Source organism: Coturnix japonica, chromosome W (genome assembly GCF_054131305.1).
Source record: "Coturnix japonica strain WE chromosome W, WE-NBRP24, whole genome shotgun sequence".
Lineage (NCBI taxonomy): Eukaryota > Metazoa > Chordata > Aves > Galliformes > Phasianidae > Coturnix > Coturnix japonica.
This window is the reverse complement of record NC_140701.1, coordinates 29,295,704-29,308,971: the sequence shown is the minus strand read 5'-3', so window position 1 is coordinate 29,308,971 and position 13,268 is coordinate 29,295,704. Positions and strand designations below refer to the sequence as shown.

Genomic DNA, 13,268 nt, shown 5'->3' with positions numbered 1-13,268 from the left:
ACAATCTGTGCCTCAGGGAGAAAGAACCCAGCCAGCATTAGAAGGAACCGGCATCTCCGGGCATTTGCAGTCGGGGTATAAAGTATGGACATGGGGGGAGGTTGCCCAAGAGTTGATTAATTATGAAAGGAAATATGGACCTGTGGCTTCTTCCAGTATATCTGAACCAGAGGAAGTAAGGCTCGCAGCAACCACCCTTGCTCCTAGGCCACCTAGTCCAAAGCTCAGTGGAACTGGAAGGGTCTCATTGCCAGTAAGAACGGGTAGGCGAAATATTGATCATAAACGTAATCGTCTCTGGACACTGGGCTGGCAAAAGGGTGTTCCACGAGATTTGATGAATGGATTACCCACAGTCAGGTTAGAGAAATTAGTTAACTTGTGGCCAGAACAAAAGCTCAAGGAAAGCTGATGCTTTCACCCCCTCCCCCAGATGAGAGGGAGGTGGGGGGGCAGGGTGGGGAAGGCAGTGAAGGGTGGATGTTTATTAGAAAGCTCACCACAAAAGGAGATCCTCGATTTAACACCTTCTGTCCCAAGGCCTCCCCACTCCTGCCAATTGCCCCTGTGAGTCACGATCCAGTTGCTGATAAGCTAGGGAAACACTTATCTCCCTGGCCAGCCTGTGTCCACTGACTCAGCTAACGAGGTGTTTCCCTAATCTTAATGAAATCCCTTAACAAATATCCTTAGAAGGCTAAGGACACCCCGAAAAAGGAATGTAAAATATACTCCTCGATGGACTGTTCTCTCATTTTTTAATTGTATTAACAAAGCCTCCAAAGGGCAAGTTGTTGTCTTGTTTTATTTTTCAGAAGATCCCCATGGGACCTTTACTGAACACAGAATGACTGATAGCTGACTTTAACCATTTGTGTTTTGTGACAGAAAAAAACTGAAGATGTGATCTTGCTAGAATACTGATATACCTCTTTGTTACATATTTTGGTTGCAATAATATTATGCTTTTGCTTGTTGTTGTTGTGGATTGTGATTGATATCAGTCCTTGGATCTGTTAAAACTTCACAATTTGGTTCATAGTTTCTTTTTCAGGTCATTCTGGATTTCTGGTACTTTCTGCACAGTGATAACCATTCCTTCTGATCCCTTCTTTTACCCCTTTTTTTTGTCAAAGTGATTATGATTTGCATGTAACTCCTCCATGGTGTTTCCAAATTCCTAACAAATTGGGAAATGAGCCAAGGGACCCATCTAATATCTGTTAGATGTGGTCACAAATGAAATCTATCATAAAACCTTTGCACTGATGTTTTGCAGTGTCACATAAGTTCAGGAGTTCCATACAAAACATGGTTGTTGAAAAATGTCTAAGTTTTGATAAGAGACGTGTATGTTTCTGGGATTATCCCTCTTATGGTTTATACTGTGGGGTATCCTACACACACACTGTCCTGTGAAAAGTTTGGTAGACTATTACAGTACTTTAACTTGCCAAACTAGCATTTATATCTGTCAACAATTGAACTGCTTTGGAAATACTCAAGTGGAAAGTTCTGTTGACACAAATACCCCCATTTATTTATTTTATTTGATACTATTGGTTATTGTCACTGTCTTTGTGATTGTTAAATGTTTATGGTATATCTATATAAGTATGGATTGCTAAAGGAAAGTTATATGGTACTAAGGGTGTTGTGGAAACTGAAGAACTGTGTTGTTTGATCTGTGGATTCTGAAGGGAATGGGACAAACTGCTTTGATGGTATAAGAACTGTTAATGATACAGAAGTATAATTGAGGGTATGTGGATGGAGCTTGGAAATTGTATAGAAAGAGGGATTGTAATGAAAGAATTGGGAAGAATAATAGCAGCTGCACTAGAGCAGGACCTGAAGATCCCAGGATGAGTTTTGCCCCCAGTGGACTGAATGCAATGTGCACACAGCAGTGTAAAGATGTTTGTTTTCTGGTAGATATGGGTGCATCTCACTCTGTACTGCATCAAGAATTACCACCCTTAGATGATTTTTTTTGTAACAATAGTAGGAGTAGGTCAACAAGAAAAAGCTTACCAATTAAATAAAGAAAGGAAGCTGAGGGTAAAGCAAGTAACAAACAATAGGAATAAGTAACTGTAGCTCTAAATAACTTTTCTGAGTAGTTTGTATTGTAGAGAGATCTAATATAGTGGTTTGTTATCTTTTAAGAGCAGGTGTTCCACCTGGGCTCTGTATCATGCACTGGCCATGCGGATATGGAGCACATGTGAAAAAAACCTTACAATCTCTAGCAAGAATTAAAACAGGAGAGAATCTGTGATGGGTGAGAAAGGCAAAGTGCACTTTGAAGCAGGGGACGCCCTGCAGGCACTGCCTATCACATTCACCGCTATTGTGTTCCTTCTGTCTTCTTTTGGTGGTTTGCCACCTCATAGTTTTTGATAAGTAATAATACATTAGCTTTGAAATTTCCATTTATAGGATTGTCTAAAATGAAAGCTGGAATCAGTGTGTATATGTCAACTCAAAAAATTATGACCTTACATGTAACCTCATGTTTAGTTAGTGCATTATCAATCAAGGTTTTGATTGAATGATGATGATTGTTAACATTTAATTCCCCCATATCACCTATCCCTCTTTTCCCTTATGCTTTTTTTTTTTTCTTTCCTCACCACCGTGAATGGTCATTTGCGCATCAATTTCAAGCAACCTTTGAGCCACGGGGTGGTGTGAAAGACAGACTGTTTTTCTTTTATTGTCTCAAAGTTTGCTTTTGTGAGGCCTTTCTGATTATAAGACTCTGACAGGCAACTGCTAACTATCCAGGAGGGTGAATGGTGGGTGTTATCGTGCCATCCCTGCTTAGGACTGCAAAGATAAGCAGGAACAAGACAAGCAGTCTTTTCCAGGAGTGCTGCCGGGAGGAGCAGACCCCTGCAGAAGGTGGTAAATCTTGTGTCTGGCAACAGAGACCTCCAACCCTTGCTGGCTTATCTGTGGGACAGGAATGTCAGAAAAGTTAGTTTTAAATCTTTTTACAAAGAAGCGTTTGTTAAGAAGAAGAAGAACCCCCACCGAAATGGGGGATAAAAGACCCTCGCTAAACTGGGGACTTTGGAGACAAACTTCCAAAGACACCTTTGATGGAGAATTCCCTGAGGGGAAAACTTTGTCGGAAGAACCCCGGGACCAGCTTGCTGCAGAGCTCCCTGGCTGTCTCCCATCCTCTGCGGTGATCAGACGAGTTCCTGAGATCTGATCTGTGTACCTCGCTGAACCCACGGTGGTGACTATATCTCTTTTGCTATCTGCAAAGACTCCTTGCTTATATTTCCTACTTTCCCTATCGCCTACCTTCCCTTCCCCATCTCCCTAAAAACGCCTAGGACTTTAATAAACTGGTTGGACCAACATTTGAACCATTGCTTCTTAATCTCACGCCGGGTATACACATATCAAAGGACCTTGCCTCCCTCCTACAAATTGGAGAGAGACAGGGGTGGACTTAACCATGGACGCTATTGCGCAGATTATTCATGATTGTGAAACATGTGCCATAATTAAAGAAGCCAAAAGGATGAAACCTTTTTGGAGGGAAGTGCGATGGCAAAAGTAAAAACATGGGGAGGCGTAGCAGGTTGATTATATCACCTTGCCACGATCTCGCAGTGGTAAGTGTTATGTACTCACCATGGTATAGGCAACCACTGGGTGGCTTGAAACATATGCAGTACCCCATGCTACTGCTCGAAACATCATATTGGGTCTTGAGAGACAAGTTCTATGGCGACATGGCACTCCGGAAAGAACTGAATCTGATAATGGGACTCATTTCAAAAATTCTCTTGTAACCACTTGGGCCAAAGATCATGGCATTGAGTGGATTTACCATATTCCTTACCATGCACCAGCTTCTGGTAAAATTGAACGATATAATGGGTTGTTGAAAACTATGTTGAAAGCAATGGGTGGTGGAACATTTAAGCACTGGGAGAAGAATCTGGCAGAAGCCACTTGGTTGGTCTATACTAGAGGATCTGTCAATCGTGATGGTCCTAGCCAATCTAGCCCCTTACACACTATAGAACGAGATAAGGTCCTTGTTCTACATGTAAAGAACATGTTGGGAAAAACTGTTTGGGTCCTTCCAGCTTCTGGAATGGGCAAACCTGTCCGTGGAACTGTCTTTGCCCAGGGAACTGGGTGCACTTGGTGGGTAATGCAGAAGGATGGGGATGTTCAATGTGTACCACAAGGGAATTTAATTCTGGGGGAGTGCAGACAATAATTTTATGTATATATATATATATATATATGTTTGCATGTGTAGTGTATTTTAGTTATTATAGTTATACATTTAGTTATGTTACATGCAATTTAGCTATCAGAGTTTTACATACGTGTATATATATGTATATATATATTAACCATGATGTAATAATGTAGAATAAGGGGTGGAATGTCATGGTTTTGTAATTTTGTAATTTTGCTATCAGCATTCCACATCATAACATCATGTAAAGCATGGATACTTATATTGAATGTGCAGTCCACAGAAGAAGACTACATATCCTAGAGAACAACACGGCCAGTGATAAGTCATGGGACCAGGACGCTATATAATCTTGTTCCCCAGCTGGAGTGTTCTTCTTCTTCTCTCGAACTTCTCGGAGAGTGGGAACCGTTCCAGCCGTGTCGCCTAGTGTTCACAGTAGGCCTCTCAGTTTTCGGGGACTCTCTCTCTCTGTTTCGTTCGATTTGTTAGCTTCAATTATATTATATTGTGTTATCTTGTATTTCGATATCATATTTATTAAAAGAATTTTTTCCTGCTTAGATTGCCGCTGTTTTTATCCCATTCCCCTTTTCCCCCTCCTTTCCGGGCCCCGGGGGGCCCTACGGGGTGGCTTCCCCTGTCACGGGCATAGGTAAATCTAAGTAACCCGTGACAATGCTCGACTCCAAAATCCCAGGGGTCGGCCTCTGATCTCTCCTGAGGCTCTTTGCCACAAACTCCAAGTGGGACCTTTCTCTCCAGCCGCAGTGTAGATGATGTTCTTCACATCCTGTCCCGTCCGGACTGGCCCCAAGGCCACGGCACGGTCTATCTCTTGTTTTATCTGCTCAAAAGCCTGCTGCTGCTCAGGACCCCATGAGAAATTATTCTTCTTCCGTGTTACCTGATAGAGGGGGCTCACTATGTGGCTGTAGTTTGGAACGTACATTCTCCAAAAGCCCACTACTCCCAGAAAAGATTGGGTCTCTGTCTTGTTGGTGGGCGGAGACATAGCAGTGATTTTGTCAGTCACATCTGCTGGGATGTGACGATGTCCATCTTGCCATTTTATACCTCAGAACTGGATTTCTTGGGCAGGCCCCTTCACCTTGCTGCTCTTAATGGCAAAACCGGCTTGCAAGAGAATTTGGATTATCTGTTTCCCTTTCTTGAAAACCTCTGCTGCTGTATGTCCCCACACTACAATATCATCAATATACTGCAAGTGCTCAGGAGCATTGCCCATGGCAAATTGTTGGGCTGTGCTTCCACCCTTGAAGTAAACGGTTCCATGAATACTGAATACCACTCCAGGTAAAAGCAAAATGTGGCCTACATTTTGCAGCCAATGGGATGGAAATGAAGGCATTAGCAATGTCAATGGTGGCATACCACCTAGCTTCTTTTGACTCCAATTCATACTGGAGTTCTAGCATGTCTGGTACAGCAGCACTCAATGGAGGTGTGACTTCATTCAGGCCACGGTAATCCACTGTCAGCCTCCATTCTCCACTGGTGTTACCCACTGGCCATATGGGGCTGTTAAAAGGCGAGTGAGTTTTGCTAATCACTCCCTGATTCTCTAATTGGCGAATTAGCTTGTGAATGGGGAGCAATGAGTCCCGTGGATTCATCTACATCAGGCACGTTAGCCAATTTGTCAATAATGTCGCTTTGTGTTCCCTCCATTTTGTTTAATCTTTGCACTATTTTGACAATGGCTGAAGTATACAGATTAACTTCTGTAGCGCTTATAAATAATTCAAGTTCCTGAAGCCTGCTAATTAGTTCATTCACAAGGGGTTTCCTTTCCCCTCTGCCATATACTAATGCAAGTGCACTGGCATGCTTTTCTGGAGCTGCCTTTATAAAGTCAGGCCACATTTGTCGTGGAACACGGACTGTCTCAGGACCATGTAATTGGTTTGGATCGGTAGAATTGAAGTGGGAGCTGTATAGCAATTTCACCAGAGCACTTTTTCTCTCAAAATTGGATACCTTTCTCTATATCAGTCCATTTCTTTTTCTCAGGCTCCAAGTCCCGTTTAAAGGGGTATCTATCTCTTACCGCTACCAGCATCCTCTTCCAGAAGGTGTAGGACTGATTTTGGCATGTGCCAATACCTCTGTCCACACGTGAGTCCTTGGAAATGCTACCCAGTTGGCGAGCTTCACTGCCATCAAGCCACGCACTGCTGGCACCATTGTCCCAGCATCAAAGTAACCAAGTGACCATATGTTCTTTTGGCTGACGTGTGAAATCCTTTCTTAGATCTCGAATTTCACTCATTTTAAAAGATTGATCAATAATGGTCATAATACTTTGCTTGCCTTTTGCTCTATCAAGAGTCCCAGGTGTTGATGGTGGCAACTGTGTTGATGAGGCTGCCCCATCTATAAGTTTGGACTCGAGAAATTCTCGTAAAGAAAATCTAGCTTTTGGCTCCTCTTCTTCTTATGACTCTGACTCTTGTATTATTTCCTCCAGGTAACCCATCTTCTTTTTCCTCTCTCCTAACTTCCTCTGCTCCTCTAACTTCTTCTGCTTCTCTAACATCCTCTGCTCCTCTAACATCCTCTGCTCCTCTAACATCCTCTGCTCCTCTAACTTCCTCTGGTCTTCTGACTCCCCCTGCTCTTCTGACTCCCCCTGCTCTCCTAACTCCCTCTGCTCTTCTAAATCCTTCTGCATTTTCTCTAACTGAGTTGAAACTCATTTTGTCTTTCGCTCTCTTACAGGGGCAACCAACATTGTATCTGGTGCCCCCGATGGCTGGTCCAATTGGACTACATGTGCCCCCTGTGGTGCATGGGCTGGAGGGTGCCGCGCTCAGACTAGAGATTGTCGTACTTGGACTGGAGAGTGTTGTACCTGGACCGTAGGGCGTTATGCTCGGACCGGAGGGCATTGTGCTCAGTCTGGAGAGTGTTGTACTCGGACCGGAGGGTGTTGTGCTCGGACCGGAGGGCGTTATGCTCGGACTGAAGAGTGTTGTGCTCAGTCTGGATGGTGTCGCACTTGGGTTGGAAGGCATCGTGCTTGGGCTGGAGGGTGCTGCGCTCAGACTGGAGGGCGTCGTACTTGGACTGGAGTGTGTTGTACCCGGACTGGAGGGAGTTGTGCTCTGACCGGAGGATGTTACACTCAGACCGAAGGGCACTGTGCTCTGACCGAAGGGCGTTGTGCTCGGACTGGAGAGCGTTGTACCCGGACTGGAGGACATTATGCTCGGACCGGAGGGTGTCGAGTTTGGATTGCATACTCTCATTCTCGGCCCTGAGACTCTCTCTCTCAACCTCTCAGGAATGGTATTGAATAAGGCCTGATAAGCATTAGCTAGGCCCCAAGTCATTTGTGCCTCCTTAGATCTGCCTGAGCCACAACATTCCTGTCTCAAATATGCGGTCAAACTCTCAGGATTCTTTAAGTGTTCAGGAGTAGAGCTCCATGACACTAGAGATGTCTGTCTTCTAAAAGTCTCTCCAAAGTCTCTCCACACTCCCTGCCACTCAGTATTCTCTGGTTCTAGGGAAGACTTCCTCCTGAGGTTATAATTCCAGATACTGAGTGAGATTATTACAATAACCAACAGTAAGTTCAGGGAGATTGATACGATCGACAGTGTGGTCCACTGGGCCAACCGGTCATTCAAAGACTGCTTAAAGGATGCAAAGAAAAAAGGAGGAGCACGCTCAAAACCCACCATTTCTGTACTATTAGTTGCATTAGTTGCTCCCTCTGGAGCTGCATGCAGATACCAAGTAAGCGTTGCTAACCATGCTTTCAATCCATTATACATTCCTATGGCTTCATAGGAAAAAATGGCTAGCTTAAGAATGGTCCAATATGTTTGGAGCATCACAAAAGAGGAACTAATGACATGCAGTCCCTTGTAAAACAAATTTACTAGAGAAAACTTTTTTTTTTTTTCTTCAATAGAGAGGAAAAAAAAAAAGTCAAAAAAGCAAAGCTCAGCAGTGTTTACAAAATAAACTGGGGTATTGGCAGTCCACCTGGACTTTCAAGGTCAAGGGCCTCAGTAGCATAAAAGCATTCCCTAATGCAGAGAGCCACACCACCACCTCTCTTTCCTTGCCTATCCCTCCTGAAGAGTTTGTAGCCATCCATTGCAGCGCTCCAGTCATGGGAGCAATCCCACCACATTTCTGTTATGGCAACTAGGTCATAGTTTGCCTGCCGCACAATGGCTTCCAACTGTTCTTGCTTGTTGCCCATGCTGTGTGCATTAGTGTAGACGCACCTCAGCTGAGCCCCTCGCCTCTCTCCTAATACCTAATACTATCTAGTTTAAAACTCTCTCTACAAGTACCACCAGCTCCTGGGCAAGTATCCATTTCCCTTTTGGAGACAGGCAATTCCCATCAGCCAACCTCAGGCCAGGTGCCAAGTAGACTGCCCCATGATCAAAGAATCCAAAATTTTTGCATTTGCACCAGCCTCTCAGCCATGCATTTATAAGATGACTTTTCCTGATCATCTCAGTGTTTGTCCCAGCCACCAAAGGAATACTGGCAAACACTACTTGTATGCCCGCTCCATCAACTAACTTCCCCAGTCTCCTAAAATCATTTTTTATAATCCTCAGGCTCCTGTCAGCAATCCCATTGCTGCCGGCCTGAACTATCAATGAAGGGTAATAATCAGAATAGCGGATAAGGCTGGGGAGTTTTCTAGAAATATCCCTGACCCAGGGATCAGACTAATCTACAGACTACGATGGAGAAAAAGAAAAGGATAACAATTTTGCCAAATATATATATACACAGAACAGAACCTTCCACTCTCCTCTCTGAGCCCTTTCCATCAGTTCTCAGCTGGCTTCTCTTCCATCCCCAGGCAGACCTCAGTGCACTCTCACAAAAAGCAGACTTTCCTCATCTTCCTTGCCCATCCGTCATAAAGAGTCCATATCCAGGTTGGTACAGTTCAGAGGTGGGAACCACCCCAACATGTCTCTGTGAGCCAAACGAGACCCTAGGTCTGGAAAGCCACAGAGATTTCGAGCTCACTGAGTGATTGTTTGTGGTCCTCTCATTAATGTAAAGACTCATCAAGAGCATCCCCTTCCAGAAGCATGATTTGATTTAGCCTGGCTGGGCCTTGCATCTACATCGTGGTACTGGTGTTCAGAAAGTGGCACACAGGTACGAGACCCATTGTGGGGCTCACAGTTGTTCATCAAGCACTGAGACTACCAGGGCATGTCTTTCCTGAAGGTCCTCAGCTGCATTTTCCAGCTGGCTGGGAGTGTGCTGGACACCCCAGGGAACTGCCATTCAGATGAGAGCCCAGATCAAATGAAGGTGTCATCAGTGAGAGAATGTAGGTGTGTCACAGTTGTGGAATGCCTTAAGCTCTGGAATTTTCAGTAGATGGGGAACAGAGAAAGATCCGTCTCTTCTCCTGGTGAGCTCATCTATTTGGTCAGCTAAATAACTCTGCGGTCTCAAGTGCCCATTACGCACAGGATCACAGAATCATAAGGGTTGGAAGGGATGTCCATAGATCATGGAGTTCAAGCCCCCTTCCAAATCAGGTTCCCTACACCAGGTAGGCGTCCAGGATGGTCTTGAGTATCTCCAGAGAAGGACACTCCGCAGTACCCTTGGACAGCCTGTTCCAGTGCTCCATCGCCCTCACCGTAAAGAAGTTCTTCCACACATTCGTGCAGAACTTCCTATGCTCCAGCTTAGTCCATTTCCCCTTGCCCTGTCTCCATGTACCACTGTAAAGAGACTGGCCTTGTCACTATGGCCCCCACACCTCAGATATTTATAAATCTGGATTAGATCCCCTCTCTGTCAGCTTTTCTCAGGGCTAAACAGACCCAGCTTACTTAGTCATTCTTCATAGGGGAGATGCTCCAGGCTCTTCACCATCTTTGTGGCCCTTTGCTGGACTCTTTCCAAGAGATCCCTGTCTTTTTTGTACTGGGGAGCCCAGAACTGGACGCAATATTCCAGATGAGGCCTCACCAGGGCAGAGTAGAGGGGGAGGATCACCTCCCTCGACCTGCTGGACACGCTCTTTTTAATGCACCCCAGAATGCCATTGGCCTTTTTAACCACGAGGGCACACTGCTGCCTCAGGGCCAACCTGTCATCCATCAGGTGTCCACCCAGGTCCCTCTCAGCAGAGCTCCTCTCCAGATACTCATCCCCCAGCCTGTCCTGGTGTATGCAATTATTCCTCCCTAGGTGCAAGACTCTACACTTGCTTTTGTTAAACCTCATCTGGTTTCTTTCTGCTCAGCTCTCCAGCCTGTCCAGGTCTTGCTGAATGGCAGCACAGCCTTCAGGCGTGTCATCCAATCCTCCCAACTTTTTTTTATCAGCAGACATGCTGAGGGTGACCAATATCCCCTTGTGAAGGTCACTGATGAAGATGTTGAACAAGACTGGATGCAGCACCAACCCCTGGGGGACACCACTGGTTACAGGTCTCCAGCCAGATTCTGCACCACCACCGATGACCCTGTGCGCTCTGCCAGTCAGCCAATTCTCGACCCACTTCACTGTCCACTAGTCTATTCCACATTTCCTCAGCTTTGTTATAAGGATGTCGTGGGAGACAGTATCAAATGCCTTACTGAAATCAAGGTAGACTACATCCACCACTCTCTCCCCATCCACCCAGGATGTGAAAACATCATAGAAGGCCACAAGGTTGGTCGAGCACGACCTCCCCTTGGTGAACCCATGCTGGGTACTCCTGATAACCTCCTTTTCTCCCAGTTGTCTAGAGATGGCATCCAGCACAAGCTGTTCCATCATCTTTCCAGGGACAGAGGTGAGGCTGACTGGCCTGTAACTACCTGTATTTTCCTTCTTGCCTTTTTGAAGACTGGAGTGACATTGGCTATCCTCCAGTCTTCAGGCACCTCCACCGTTCTCCAAGATGTCTGAAATATGATAGAGAGCGATTCAGCAATCACCTCTGCCAGCTCCCTCACCACCCATGGATGCACCCCATCGGGTACCATGAATTTATGAACATTGGTGTGGCAAAACTCTTTCCTGACTAAAGAGAAGTCCCTCAGTCCCCAGACCCTCTCAGTAAGCTCTAGGTTCTGGGATTCCTGATGGAGAGCTTTTTCACACAAGACAGAAGCAAAGAAGGCCATCAGTATCTCCATCTTCTCAGAATCCCTTGTTACCAGAACACCCCCCTCACTTAGTAGGGGACCCACAGTCTCCCTAGTCTTCCTTTGACTGCTAACGTACTTTAAAAAGCATTTTTCGTTATCCTTTTGTCACATTCAATCCCAGGTGGTCTTCAGACTTCCTTGTTCCATCCCTGCAGGCCCTGACTACATGTGGTCAGACACTTTTTCCACATTTCAAGGACCTTCTTCTTCCCTTTCAGTTTCTGCATGAGCTCCTTGCTCATCCACAAACAAACCACAAAAAAACAAAACAAAAAAAACCAAACAAACAAAAAAAAAACAACCAAGAAAACAAATGCAGCGACTCGGCACGGACTCAGATGTGAACGATCCAAATCGTTTATTACAAGTTCTCACATCCCTTATATACCTTCACAAGTTGTTATTTTCTAGCTTTCCCATCCGCCCTTACAACTTTCCCAAACACCTTATATGTCAACAAAGCATTCTACAAAACACTTTTCAACTGTCCATGCAGGCACATATCCAATCAGAGCTGTGAGACTCTTCTTCTCCTTGCAGAGGTGTCCTTGGTTCCCATGCTGTTTATCTTGCTCCACAGCTGCTGCTCTGAACAGCTTTTCTTGTATCCCCACAAACAAACAATAAAGGAGAGCTTGATTCAGTAGAAAGCTGCATTACAAGTCATGAATTCCAAAAGATGGGCAGTTCACTGCAGTTGAAACACATCTGGTCATCACTTACTTTACCACATCCCTGACCTCCCTGTTCCTCATTCTGTAGATGAGGGGGTTAACTGCTGGTGGCACCACTGAGTACAGAACTGCCACCATCAGGTCCATGGATGGGGAGGAGACAGAATAGGGATTCAGATAGGCATAAAAGCCTGTGATGATAAATAGGGAGACCACGGTCAGGTGCGGGAGACACGTGGCGAAGGCTTTGTGCCATCACTGCTCAGAGGGCACCCGCAGCACAGCTATTAAGATCTGCACATAGGACAACACTATGAAAACAAAGCAGCCATAGAATAAACTGGCACTAAAAATGATAAATACAACTTCCCTGAGATTTGATTCTGAGCAGGAGAGCTTGAGGATCTGGGGGATTCCACAGAAAAACTGGTTGACAACATTGCCTTGGCAGAGAGGCAGTGAAAACGTACTGGCAGTGTGCAGAAGAGAGAGGAGAACCCCAGTGCCCCAGGCAGCTGCTGCCATGGTGGCACAAGCTCTGCTGTCCATCAAGGTCCCGTAGTACAAGGGCTTGCAGATGGCAACGTAGCGGTCATAGGACATGATGGTGAGAAGGAAATACTCTGCTGAGGCAAAGAAGATAAAGAAAAAGAGCTGTGCAGCACATCCTGTATAGGAGATGGCCCTGGTGTCCCAGAGGGCATTGGCCATGGCTTTGGGGAGAGTGGTGGAGATGCATCCCAGGTCGAGGAGGGCCAGGTTGAGGAGGAAGAAGTACATGGGGGTGTGCAGGGGCTGGTCGCAGTCTACGGCTGTGCTGATGAGGCTGTTGCCCAAGAGGGCAGCCAGGTAGATGCCCAGAAAGAGCCAGAAGTGCAGGAGCTGCAACTGCCGCGTGTCTGCCAATGGCAGCAGGAGGAACTCACTGATGGAGCTGCTGTTGTGCATCTGCTGTTCCTGGGCTTGGAGTCCTGCTCAGAGTGCAGAAGATAATGACAATTCCAGACCATTCTCAGAGACACTCCTCCTGGTATACTATAAAAGTTTTCCTTTCCCTTTGGAAATCCCATACCCGGCACACAGCCCCTGGGGCACAGCAGGGACCCTGCTCTGCAGGACAGCCCTGGGCACCCGCCTGCAGCCCCGGCTGCACAGCCTGCAGCCGTTCTGGGTCACGCAGCCCTC

The 13,268-nt window shown here is 45.8% G+C and overlaps 1 pseudogene; it reads right to left on the bottom strand.

The window, feature by feature from the left end:
* Positions 1-12,128: 12,128 nt before the first annotated feature.
* On the bottom strand, positions 12,129-13,031 carry LOC146754661 (olfactory receptor 14A16-like; annotated as a pseudogene).
* Positions 13,032-13,268: the final 237 nt, after the last annotated feature.